The sequence below is a fragment of the Balaenoptera ricei genome, chromosome 13 (genome assembly GCF_028023285.1).
Source record: "Balaenoptera ricei isolate mBalRic1 chromosome 13, mBalRic1.hap2, whole genome shotgun sequence".
Taxonomy (NCBI): Eukaryota; Metazoa; Chordata; class Mammalia; order Artiodactyla; family Balaenopteridae; genus Balaenoptera; species Balaenoptera ricei.
The window spans coordinates 60608519-60622714 of record NC_082651.1 but is presented as its reverse complement, the minus strand read 5'-3'; the positions used below and the strand labels follow the sequence as shown (position 1 = coordinate 60622714).

The following is a 14196-nucleotide window of genomic DNA, read 5'->3' as shown; positions in this document are numbered from 1 at the left end:
TAAAAACTGTGGGAATCAATTAAGCCTCCTGGACCTGAGATTTCAAGTGCTGCTTATCTAATTGGTGAGTACTCAAGCTGTATGAGTCCCCTTTCTTGCTATATGGATGTCAGCCTTTACTTCTCAGTCATGCCTCTACCTGAGAAACCTCAAAGAAAACAGAGGAAGTTGACATTTAAGGCAGCCAAAGCTGTTGTTTTTAGCACCTGAGATGAAAAGATTTTGCAAAGTAGACTTGTTCCTGATAAATTTTGTGTAAATCTCTCCCGTAATTTTAATATTATCTGATGAAGGCAATGCACTGTATGATATATGGATATGGATATAGATTCATATGGATATAGATTCAAACAGCTCTGTTCTGCTACTTAACTAGTTACACTGCCTTGGGCAAGTTCCTTAGTCTCTCTGAAGTAGTTTCCCTCTTTATCAAATGAGGTTAATACTCATTTTGTAGCATTATTTAAGCACATACAGTACTATGTGCTTGGTCTTGGGCACTGAGTAAATAAAGAGTAGCCATTATTGTTACTAGTATGGTCTTCAATATGTAAGATCTTAAACTATTAGAGGGGAGTGCTCGTCGTCATTTAAGTAAATAAGTGACTACTTCTCTAAAAAGCAAAGAAGTATTCTGTGAAATAATTAATCACCCTCAAATCTTGTTTACATGACTACTTCCCAAATTTCATAACTCTATTTATCTCCCATGAACTATACATTTTGAGAGATTTCCTCTACTAAACAAATAGTATTTATTTAGGAGTTGTTTGATTTTTTTTTTAATTTATCAAAGCCATCTACATGAAAAAATGAGATAGCTTCTGTAATCCCACGGAGCTGATAGAATTATAGCCTATGCAAATAGTTGTTTTATTTAGCTTGTGCTAAACATGGGTAAATACGTAGCCTTTTCCGGGTTTGTTGAAATAATAAGCATATGTAACTGTTCTTCATTTCTAATTTTAAAGACCCTAAAAAGTATACAGACTCCAGGTTGGGAGCTGTGATTTTTCAATTATGACTGCTAAGCAGGGAGTATTTCTTCTTAAAGCATTCTTTAATTATTTCCTTTGGAAGGTCCCAAGTGCTTCAAATGTCAGATGGGTTGTGTCTTTTGCCAAGGGTTGCTTAGTTAACTGTTTATTTAATGAATGGCATTTTATGTGCTGCTGAATTTCTCATGGCACACATTAGGAAATTTTTGGCAGCATTTAAATTGGAGAACTGAGAAACACATTGGCTCTATGGAAGCTCAATCAGCTCCCAGGCAGAGCAGGGTCTTTGCCAAGAAAAATTCACTAAAATAAAAAATACGAAGACCTAACTCACATATAACCCAAGGAAAACTGACTTTGGTGTCTAGGATTCAATGAATATTGCATCTAGGTATCTCAGCTAGCCCATGAATGGAAGGGGGGAAATGCTTCACAATTCTGGGAGAGAAATGAGAATGGGATCCCCTTGCTTTGGAGGATGACAGTATGCTTAAATTTCTTGGTTGCTTGGAAAATTCAATTAGTTGCTAAGAAAAAGAAAATGAAGTCATGTAATTTCTCATGTTTCTTCCTCATGGAGATCAGTCTAAGCCTATGTTTATAAGTTATTGAGAGACATACTCAGTTTATTCATTTCAATGAAGGAATAATCAATAGTTGAATTTTTTTTGTTTTACTGAGCATCCTAGACCAAATATCCAGACGGCTACATTTTTTAAATGATTAGGTCAGGTTCCTAGACATTGTATAAGCACTGGTTACCAGATATGTTTTCTCTAAGGACTCGGAACAGGAAAATGCCCTGAAATGTTATCTGGGCTCTGAAAAGTCCCAAATCCACTACAAGATAATTTTTTTTACTCACCTGTACTACAGAATGAGGATGGAAGAAGAGAGTTTTAAAACTAAACATTAGTTTGAGAAAATAAAGATGAGAACGTAGTATCTTTCAGCAACTTAAGATGAACAGCACCAGCCTACAAATCATTACTATAAGAATGTGCTGAGGCTTGTGTGTAATAAAGGCCTGTTGCAGTCATCTTCTCCCAAGTAATACTGTCATCAGCTCCTTCCCTCTATTTTCTGCACTACACCAGCCCATGTCCCAACCCCTTTCCCTCTCTGGAAGAGCAATTTTCTGAGTCAGCTTGGCTCTCTCTTTCTCTACTGGTTTGCTGAAGGCTCCGGGCACTCTTGGGCAACCAGAAGCCTGGCTGGATCCATGTATTCTTATCTGTTTGGCACCATTTTCTTGCTTTATTTAGAAATTAAGAGGGCTGGGCACATCAGCACATAGATGCTGATCTGACGCTAGGTTGTCCAGCTCTCAGGTGGCTATATGGATATGTATACTCCTCTTTACGCCTAATCATTTGGCTGTCTCCTTATCCCTTGATTAGCTAGTATGTTGCTTGATATAATATTAATGTGAATCATAATAGCATGAGTAATCACCCATTAAGACCCTGCTATGCGCCCCACGCATTTTTAGCTACTTACATAAACCCTTATTTCTCATGACAGTCTGGTGACGTAGGCATATTAAGGCTCAGAGAATTTAAGTATCTTGTCCAAATTGCACAGCTAATAGATGACCAAGCAGGAGTCCAACTCAACATTTATCTGATTCCGAACTTGTATGTGGTTTTTAGTTCATGCTCCTCATCGTCACACGGGATATTGGCTAAGTTCCTGTGTACTTGGCCAGCATGGTGAACCTCATCATCAGTAAGTAAAGAGACACCCTACGCCTTCTCTTCCACCAAGTGGCTCATTTGACTAACTGTGGTTCTCTTAATATTACTGCTAAAAATTTCCCCTTGGGTTCCACCCCACTCTCTTTCTCCCTTGATTTTAGGATAATTACCATTCACATGGCTGCCCTATGGTACTCTGATTTGGTATCACACTTATTTTGTGCTCATTTTGCTCTTAAGACCAAATTGCCTGACCATGTTTTCAAGTGAGTACAAAACTTGTTTTGAAATTTAAAGAGTCCATAAACTAAGATTATCTAAGTTACCTTGTAAGTAGAAAATAAAAAATGAGATTTAGCATTAGTAGCAATGGCATTCTAAGGGTCAGTTCCCAGGGTCTAGATTTAGATTTGGCTACTACAGCCTGCTCCTTGAGTCAGCAAGAGAATGGTGGTGTGCCAACCACATATAAGTTGGGAACACTGTTTTCATTACAGCAGATGAAGTCAGAACAGCAGGGCCAGAACTGGGGTGAAATGGGTGAAGTGAGTGAGGCATTCATCTTGGACGCAAAATATAAGGCAGTGAGGGTTGGGGGGCACGCAGAATGCTAAAAACTCAGTAATTAAGACAAATAATATTTCAATGCAATATTTTTTTAAAAAATGCAAAATTCTATGATAAACAAAATATTAATTTTTTAAATAAGGATGGGATCAGTATTACTCTTTGTTCTTTTTGCCTCAGGCTCCAATATAGCCTAGTACAGCACTGCAATACAGTATTTTTCTAGGATTAAAGAGCTTAATTTAGTCTGTTGGAAACTTATTTATTAGAACAAGTGCCAGTAACTAGAAGCAGTTTTGGGGAAAAGTCATTAGATATCATTAAAATTAGAACCAGAATGCACTATTAATTTTTAAGTTGTCCAAGTCATTAATAAAACCACCTTTACCCAAAGGATAATAATAGCAAACACTTATAGAGTGCTTAGTTAGACAGTATTTTAAGCACTTTACTCATTTAATCCTCAGGACAACCTGCTGAGATAGAGGAACAGGCTCCCTGCCCCAGAATTCCTGGTGGCACATTCATTAGAATACAACGTCCAAGGAGCTGCGCAACACGGTGACTCTGGTGGAACTGGAGTCCTCGTTTTACAGACGAGGAAACTGAGCTCACACAGTTTGAAACTGAAAGAAACAAGTTTCAAACCCAAGTGGTCTGTCCAAGGCCCTTGCTCTTAACAATATTATAGAAACAAACCAAGCCTCACAAAGACCGAATAATCTAGCTCCGGCCTCCACTCAACCCTACAATGCAGTTAACTTTAATAATAATAATTACCCCAAAAATAAAGATCCTGGCATGAACTTTCATAGAAACTAGTCAATATTTTAAGGCATATATATTTCTTTTCAGTGACTTGTCATTGAAATCACCTTGACAGTCAATCATATTGACTTGAGAACTGAATACAATAGATCTCTGACATTCAGCAATCTACAGTTCAAATGTGTAAACTAGACTGCTCACTCAAGGTTTTTTTTAAATAGTGATGAATAAATAAAAATTAATTCAACAGCTCACAGGCACTGAAAGGCCATAGAATCCAGCCTCCCAGCTTCTGTCACTGCTGGTAAACTGTAAACTGACTTCTACAGGTGTATAGCCAGTATTCTTGTATTAATCAGCCAGTGTGATCAAAATGGAAAATAATAAGTACATAAATTTCATCTCTTTGTGCTCAGCAGCACTATAATTATATGATGAAATTAGAGCACTGTGAAGGATTATAAACAAAAGAATAAAGGATTCAGAGTAAAGCCTTTAGACCATATCTAAAGTAATTACTGTCACAATTCATGCTGTCCATACATGCGGATTTCTGATGATCTAGTTTACTACTAAATTAAATAACAAACAAACAAAAGTTAATGGCCCTATTAGAATATTCCCTACTGATGTTTTTTTAGGCCTATAATGAGCCAGTATCAAAGTAGGAATATCTTTGAGGAGCAAAACAGAACAAGCCTGGCTCTTGGGAAAATGTTACTCCAGAGAGGAAGAAGGGTTAGGAGATGGGCTGGCAGTAGCGTACTGAGGCAGAAAAACACAGAAGTAGAATATAAATGCCTTTATTCCACAAAAAACTAGGGCATTTCCATAGCACTGGTAAGTAGGTCGGGGCTATTAATTATATGTCATTAATTGAGATTTATAATCCCATTTAAAATTAATTTCTTATAAATGTGATAAATCAAATCATCTTCTGCTCTTTCTTCCTCGTGCCAAAGTATCACTGAGGAAAAACTTTACTTTTAGTGGATTCATGAGTGTGTTCATTCACACATGACTTATTCAAGAACTCTCACAATGAGCTTTTCACATGAGTCTCTGCTCTGGTCCCTGGTTGACTTGCAGAAAGCAACCTGAGGCTTGGGCAGCTGTGTTGTACGTGTGACCCATAGGTCATAAAAAATTAGACACAAACTATGGATAGATTAGAAAAAAACACATCCAGACTGGAGGAGAAACAGAACAACTAAATAGGCATGCCTGATCAGTGGTGGGAGGCTTAAAAGTATTCTTTCTATATATTGTTATTATTGTACATCTATTTTATGGTAAATTTATAATATGATGCCCTTCACAATGTTCATCTGATGCTGAAGCTTATTAAAGACTCAAAGTGATGGTAAGGGCCATAGATACATATTTATTTTAAAATCAAAGTGTTTCCTGTAGCTTGGTCACCTTTGTGACTGGATCAGAGAGAGGTGTGTACTCTAGCACCATACTTGGTGTTAGGCAGTTGTAAATCTCCCTGTACTTGTTGAATAAATATCGATGGAAAGAACTACTGGTTATCTCATGAAAATAATGCAAGTGCTTTTCCTGGCAACTCTTCTAAATGAGGGCAGTAATGATAACGCTTTTTATTCTAATACACATCAGCAAGGGCATGGGGAGTAAGGGAGGTGAGGTTGAAAGAAGTGGTTGGGACCTTCACTCACAAATTACAATGTTCAACTGGTTTTGACCAGGTTACAAGAAATGAGTTAGCAAATGAAGACTCTCTTCAAGAAGCAGCCCCAAGTTTAAACCTGAAATCAGGATGTCTACACTGGAGCAAAAATTACATGTTTACTGATTTTAACTTTAGCTATAAATCCAAGGATCTATTTCTTAAAGAATCTAGTTGACACCAGGAAGCCTCTAAAGGAGATATTTTTTTAAATTATCACAATATAAAATGTTTCCCACAGTGATGATTAGAGGATTAGAAGCACAACTGTAAGAGCTGATTGCTTCAGAAAGGTAAAATTATAAACGCCCATTTAGAAGATTAGGTTTACACAGGGAAGGAAACTCAATCAGTAAGTTTGAAGAATACTGTTATTAAGTCTTGAGAAGGCGGCTCTTACATTCTTAGATACAATGGGGAAAAAATTTGTTAGAGGGTAAGCCTGTGTGATTTTATCCTTCATAATCTTCATTCCTAATTGTCCCAGGGTATTTTTGTTTCGAGTAATTTCTCTTTTCTTGTTGTCTCTTGATTCCCCCACCCACTAAAACTATGGCTGAACACATCTGAGAAACCTGTAGTTCTGCTCAGTTTTAAGTCTAAGTTTTGTTAAATTCCATAGTGAAATCATAAAGTAAGTATTTATTTTTTGTTTGTAAAAGCCACAATTTTTGAGAGGAAAAGCAGACATCTAAAAGCAGCGGTTCCCAACCTTTTTGGCACCAGGGACCGGTTTCGTGGAAGACAATTTTTCTATGGAGCGGAGGAGGGGGTAGGGACGGGGGGGGGGGGGGTGGCGGCGCGGGGAGGTGGTTCAGGCAGTAATGTGAGTCATGGGGAGCGACGGGGAGCGGCAGATGAAGCTTCGCTCACTCGCCCGCCACTCACCTCCAGCTGTGCGGTGCAGTTCCTAACAGGGCCACAGCCGGGGGGCGGGTTGGGACCCCTGTCTAAAAGGATTTGCACACTTTAACATTTCGGTACGGGGGGTGGGGGGAGGTGCCCAGGAACCACCACAGAGCGACAAATTACAGGGGAAGTTCCCACCACACAGGAAGGAAAAAAACATTTAGATGCTTGCAGGAAGAGCTCAGAAAGAGGAAAAAATAAAGGGAAAAGAAGGCAGATGGAGTGACCCTCCTCCCCCACCAGAACCAAACCTAAAGAAGATCGGACACCCAGATACATAAGACTGGAGAATTCAGAAACAACTAGTGCTGGTGTCACACTTCCCTGGGGGAAATGAAGACCTCTCAGAGAAACCTTGATTTTCTTAAGGTGCTCTGTCCATCAAGGCCTGAGAGTAGAGATGGTAACTGCAGAGGAGGATATCCGAGGGAAACCTCAAAGACTCCGGCAGGTTGCAGACAATCTTGGATATAAAGGCAACACAAAATCCCAAGTCCAGAAGGGTGTATGCCCACACAGTGCCCTAACCACTAGCCAGGGCCACTCATGTCTCAGTCCACAAAGGATGGCTAGAGACCAGGCTGAAGAGGGACACTTCAGGGAGTCCAGGGATGATTCCAAGGAAAGCCTTCAGAGCAGAAATCCCTCCCCAAGATCCTGGGGATAGAAAGAGAAATTTCCCCTCACTTAACAGGGAGAAAAAACTCTGATAGAGAATTTGAAATCTGAGTTGACTGAACATTTACTTGAAAGAAATACTTTTAAACAAGAAGAAAATGAATGATCTAAAATTGGAAAGTTTCTCTACCACCTGCCCTCAAACCACCATCACCAGGAATGGGAAATTAAGAACAAGATTAGTACCAGAAAAGTAAATAATTTTTCTCTGCATATCTTCTTTAAATTGCATAAACTTTTATATCCTTCCTACACCCAACTTACTGCAACAGCAAGGCTTTCTGTACAGTGAAAGCTTTCTGATGCTTACAATGTGTGGTCAATACCAGACAGATATATATGACGCTGTGGCAAATTCTGCTGCCAGAAACTGTTTCCAATGCACTCTGGGCAAAAGAACATACTTACTGTGTACTCTTTTCTTTTAAGGATCTTTCTTGTTTGGTCTGGCCTCTTCTGCTTGTTCAAACATACCTTTTAGTGTGTTCTTTCATAAAAAGAGGCTTATTTAGCTCATCTCTTATGAGGGTGATACTGGTAATCTCATAGTTAATGATAATATTAATAACCACCACTGATTAATGCCCAGTGTGTGCCAACCAGTATGCATTGTAGCCATTAGGAGTACTACTGCCTCAATTCTCCAAGGTAGGTATTTTGTATACCCATTTTCAGATACAGCAATCGAAACTGAGAGAGTTTAAGTAACTTTCCCAAAGTCACACAGCTAGTAAAAGTTCATTTCATTACCTAACGCTAAATCCCAACACGTGAGTTCTAACATATGAATAAACCCTGACAACCTCTGAGGAACAAAGGGCTCTGTGAAAAGAAAATAAATAAATAAAGCTAACTTTCTTTTTCTCTATTCAACATTAATCTTCAGGATTATTCATTTTCTCAGTAGACAGAACCTATTGGGTACTGGAATGAGTTTTAAAGTATTGAGAACTTTCGGTTCTAGTTTCAGCTCTGCCATTAATTGTGTGAATTTGGGTAAGTACCTTTTCAGTTTTCTCATCTGATCAATAGGGATAACAGCTGTCTTATCTCCTTCGCAGAATCATGAGTATTTCTACCCTTGTCTTAATTGATATAGAATTGGATAGTGTGCAGAAGTACTTTTCTGGTGAATCTAAAATATATTATTATAGTCATCTAAAATTCATATCAGGTATGAGGATGACTGGGGAGACAATTTCAATATGTGGACTTTGTGTCAGGGGCTGGACAAGGTGCTGAAGACATAATGATAAAAAGATCCAGTCTCTGGGGACTTCCCTGGTGGCGCAGTGGTTAAGAATCTGCTTGCCAATGCAGGGGACACAGGTTCGATCCCTGGTCCGGGAGTATCCCACATGCCACGGAGCAACTAAGCCCATGTGCCACAACTACTGAGCCTGCGTTCTAGAGCCTGCAAGCCACAACTAGTGAGCCCGCGTGCCACAACTACTGAAGCCCGTGCGCCTAGAGCCCGTGCTCCGCAACAAAGAGAAGCCACCGCAATGAGAAGCCCACGCAACACAACAAAGAGTAGCCCCCACTAGCCACAACTGGAGAAAGCCCACGCGCAGTTGAAGACCCAACACAGCCAAAAAAATAAAAATAAAAAGATTCAGTCTCTGGACTTGAGGAGCTCCCAGTCTGATGGAGGGAGTTGGGAATATACACAGCTGATTAGAATGTGACGAGACAGAAACAGACAGAAACAAAAATAATGTTATGAATCTAAAGTCAAACATATGGATCTCTGCCTAGGTCTCAGAAGAAGGACCTGGATGGGGAATGTTTCATCCACAGTTCTATAGTGGTGATAATTTTTGAATTTGATTGTGAGAAATATAAACATGTAGAAGGTATGTTTACATGTAGAGCCTCACAATTAAATCTGATTATATTTTTGAACATATTATCAGCAAGTAAAGATTAGGAATGAAACAGCTGCTTATTGGAGATGGAGCCAAAAGATGTAAAACTACTCAGTTTTACATCTTTCAACAAAAAGATGTAAAACTGAGTAGTTTCAGAAAAGTGATGGAGAATTTAGGTTTCCTTGACAATTTGAGTTTCTCACTTGCATAATAAGAATAGCTACCATGTATTGGATCTTTTCTGTGTATCACAGGCATTGCACAAAGAACTCTATAGGGATATTTTCATTTCATTTTTTTCTGATAGCCTCATGTGGTAAGTAGTAATATCATCCCCATTTCACAGATAAAGAAACTGACAGAAAACTCAAGTGGTTTGGCCCAACCAAACCACATTTACAGAGCTAGTAAATGGAAGGAAGAAACGATGTGGCTACAACCCTTACTCTTAGTTCCTAACCTCCACATACTACACTGCACCCTGGGCTAGGACAATTTGTGAACTACAGAGAAAAAACAGTAAGCGCGGGCTTCCCTGGTAGCGCAGCGGTGGAGAATCTGCCTGCCAATGCAGGGGACACGGGTTCGAGCCCTGGTCTGGGAAGATCCCACATGCCGCGGAGCAACTAGGCCCGTGAGCCACAACTACTGAGCCTGCGCGTCTGGAGCCTGTGCTCCGCAACAAGAGAGGCCGCGATAGTGAGAGGCCCGCGCACCGCGATGAAGGAGTGGCCCCCGCTCGCCGCAACTAGAGAAAGCCCTCGCACAGAAACGAAGACCCAACACAGCCAAAAATAAATAGCGTTACCTTTAAAAAACAAAAAACAAAAAACAAAACAAAACAAAACAAAACAGTAAGTGCACACGGATGTAAAAGCTACTTTTGAAATAATGGGGAAGAAATAGCAGGGTAATTTTTCTCAACTGCACTTCTCTGCAACTACGCACATAAAAGATGGCTGGCCATTAAACCACAGATCAAGCACAAGGATTACCTCTCCTAATAAACTCTTCTGGTATTTCCTGAAGGCAAGAAGATAACACCCACTGTTCTAACGAATCTAGCAACACTAGACTTGTATAAAATACAATATGATTGGCTCAGTAAGAAAGATTATATACAGGGCACTGCATCTTCAATGAAGGAATAACTGTCATCAAGGGTTTTATGACAAATGATTCCACAATCAATTGAATGACTTTTGCTATAAGCTACCCTGAAGCATTATATGTATAGATAATGGCATCATATTATCATATAACAAACATGCCCTGTTGAAATTTCCTTTATTTGTGTTGTTGCATATGCAAAAACTACCTCCAGTGGTTTCTCCTAGTATGTGTACATAGCACTGGGCCTTATAAGGCCTTAATATACTGATAGAAGATTCGTGTCAATAAAGGAACACCAAGGAAGAAATTAGAAACCCTGTGCACGTAGAATGTCAGTAAAAGGAAGCAGTCCAAAATGCTATCTAACCAATAGAAAAAGAATAAACTGGTGGACACCTTACAAGTTCACTTAAATTGTCAAATGATTGTAAGAGGATGTCTCTCAAAACTGCTTGAGATATTGGCTTTTGTCAAGAAAAACGATCTGATGTGAAATTTGGATATGCACCAAAAGCTCCAGTCTTCAAGGACTTTTCAATTTCCTCCAGTTTGCAAGTTTAGAAACTGAATGGTTCAGCATATCTCTAATAAAAAATCATCTCCCAAGGCTCCTTTTCTATGCAGGCAAAATCAAATTAACTTCAAACAGATGAGGTCAGATGCATACATACAGGAAGTATCAAACTGTCACATCATCTTGCTCCAGCTCTCTCGGGTCTCCTAGTATCTACCCAGGAGAGAAATCCAAATATTAACGTCACCCAAAAGCACTCTACAAAATCAAGCAAGAAAGGTGGTTTCCAAAAGGGAATGGCACAAAGTGAATTATCCTATTGTGCTGTTGAGCGCACTGAGGAGGAGACTATAGCCCTCTGGACTTTTATTTAACATTTGCTGACAGCCAACAGGATTCCAGGTTCCTTTCACACCCCACAAATTGTGCAGCACCCTTGCCTTGATCGCTGGCAGCCACTGCGTCGGGGGATCCCCGTGCTTTGGCTTCTGCTCTGTACCCTTCGGACCATGGACTGCTACGTGAGCATCACGGCCTCCCCCAGAGATAATGTACTGCACACATATGCTCTCAGACAGTGCTCATTGGGATGGATTAGAGCAATACATCACCAAAACGCTTTAGCTCGTAAGATGTATTGCCATGTGAGACAGAACCGGTTGCCAGAGACATACTTTAAAGACTTAATTTCTAATGTTTTGTATTAAATGATGTCTACCGTCCCTTTCTGGTGGTTTGGAAGATACATTTGAGAATTCTGTTACGGTCGATCTTTGAGATTCAGTGTTTTTCCCTATCGTTAAAAGCATTCTGGGTACATATTGTGTTTAATAGGAATACTCAGTAACTGAGCTTCCCTGAAGTGTGACGTGGAGTGAGTAAAGAGGTCTGTGTGCACAGCTGTACAATCAGCCTGAAATCCAGTCCCCAGCACGAACCCTGGTGCTGGGCTGCATCTTCTCCAGAGGGCACTAGCGGGTCTAGCGGTGGGCCCTGGGCAGGACACATGGGAGCCGGGAGGGGATGCTTCCTAGAGGCAAAAAGCTCTGGGCAGGCGCCTATTTCCTGGGTCCCAATACTGCATATGCTCTTTAATGATAGGTTCTGCACGGCTATAGTTGTGTGGACCCGAGAATTCTTTTTTTTTTTTTAACATTTTTATTGGAGTATAATTGCTTTACAATGGTGTGTTAGTTTCTGCTGTATAACAAAGTGAATCAGCTATATGCATACATATATCCCCATATCCCCTCCCTCTTGCGTCTCCCTCCCTCCCACCCTCCCTATCCCACCCCTCTAGGTGGTCACAAAGCACTGAGCTGATCTTCCTGTGCTATGCGGCTGCTTCCCGCTAGCTATCTATTTTACATTTGTGGACCAGAGAATTCTGATCTCTCTTTTCACTGTCTAATTTTATTGACCAAAGAGTGGAATAACGTTTAGAAAACTAGCAATTTACAAATCCTAAAAATAGATATTAGACTTTATCATTTTTTTTTTTTTTGGATTACCCAGAATATGTCGCTAGAGGCATATTCTATGAGGGCAGAGCCCACAGCTATTTTGCTTTTTACCATTTTTTCCCTGTGCACAGTGGTTGTTCTGTAAAAAGTATTCAATAAATATTTATTCAATGCATTAATAGCCATGCTTCCCTTTAACAGCAGAACTATTTCATCAGCAAATTTTTCTTTAGAGGCAAAGCATTACTTCCTTCAAATATAACTGCCCTCTGTCATAACCAGAAGTTAAATTGCATCTAAAAATGGTAAATAACGGCAGGTCTTTTTAAAGAAATGGTTCTAACCTATAGACCTTGCTTAAAGCCAGCATAGGAAAATAATCTTTATAAAACATGTGAAAAACAGAGAGGGAGAGAATGAGAGAAACAGAGAGGGGTGGGGGAGGGAGGAAGAAAAGGAGAGAATAAGAGGGAGAGAAAGCAAGTTAATTATTAATAGGACTTACCAGTGCATTCTTCATATACATATTTTCAGAAGACTACTTTCTAAAGAGATATCCACCTACATAGAGTTTAAGCTGTGAGGGTGACTGAAAATTTATATATGGATTATAGAATTAGTGTTATTACTTTATAATCACATTTTGTATATTGTAGTTTTTAGTTACTTTAGTGACAATATTCCTAGTATATTTCTTTCTTAGTCACAGACCTTATTGGCTATTTTTGACAGTGTCATATATTCTGGCGTCTAATGCAAAAAAAAAAAAAAAAACAGAAAGCAAAAACACAGCCAAAAACACTTAGTAGCACTTTTTATATCTGCATTTCAAACTAAGACCAGTGCATTCCTGATTGCCTTCCTGTTGAATCAAGTTTTTAATCTTCTTTTTTTCTCTCCTTATATTGTGCATCTTAGGTCTCCAGAATAGCTTTGGTTTTAAGCTACCTGAAGAAAAGAATTCTTACTTGTAACTTTAAATTCAATAGCCTCACTTTCACTAATTATCAGACACACACACACACACACGTGCACGCACACGCTCACAGACACATACACAAACCTTCAACATGCCTCCACATTTCCTTTATATATTCTATGTAAATAGATGCAGGTCTTGCATTGCAAACACTGAATCTGTTTGCATCCAGCTTGGTCAGGAACTGAATGACAGTAGCTCTCTTTTGACAGCACTGCCAATTCCTCCTCCTCCCAAAACAAGGCTTTCCCAATGGTCTTTTTATTTTCTCATTCTCCTCCCTCTGGCCTTCTCTCTCCTTACCCAGTTGCCTATCTCCTCTGTGATTAAGTAGCCATTCTTTGGAGCTGTAACTTGTAAATACCATACCTCTATCATAGAATTTATTACACTCTTGCTAATCCTTTCTGCCATTTTAATAATAAGCTCCTTGTGGTCAGCAGCCATATTCTCACCCAGAATTTGTTTCTATATTACCATCATAGCAAGTGATAAACTACTACCTATTGGTTGTGAATATTCTGAACCATTATTACATTTCCTAATCTCAGCATTTTTTCACTTCCAAACCATTCTCAGTGTGATACTTTACATAGAGAAATCAATGAATAAATAATGCCAGCTGATGAAGAACTCTGAGAATGGTGTGGAGAAATAAGATATGAAATTCAAACTTATTCATTTTTCTCTGTTACTAGGATAAGTGAAAGATTTGAGATCCCATATAAAATGTTGTTAATATCTGTGAATATAAAATAAGCCTCACCACTACAATAGATAATTATGAGCTGCATATATACTAGCTGAAGATTTATGTAAAAATAGTTAATTGTTAAAAGTATCTAAGTGGACTTTTAAGATTGATTTTGCTTTAACATTAGTGCCCAATAGCATTCCATATTTTGGTTCCTAATATCACACAATGCAAGGAGTTCCAGTTTTACTT

At 39.2% G+C, this 14196-nt stretch overlaps 1 protein-coding gene across 18 annotated transcripts in view; it reads right to left on the bottom strand.

The window, feature by feature from the left end:
* Window positions 1-14196, bottom strand: part of NRXN1 (neurexin 1) — a 1117469-nt gene that overhangs the window by 630947 nt on the left and 472326 nt on the right. The gene's annotated exons all lie outside the window — the stretch shown is intronic.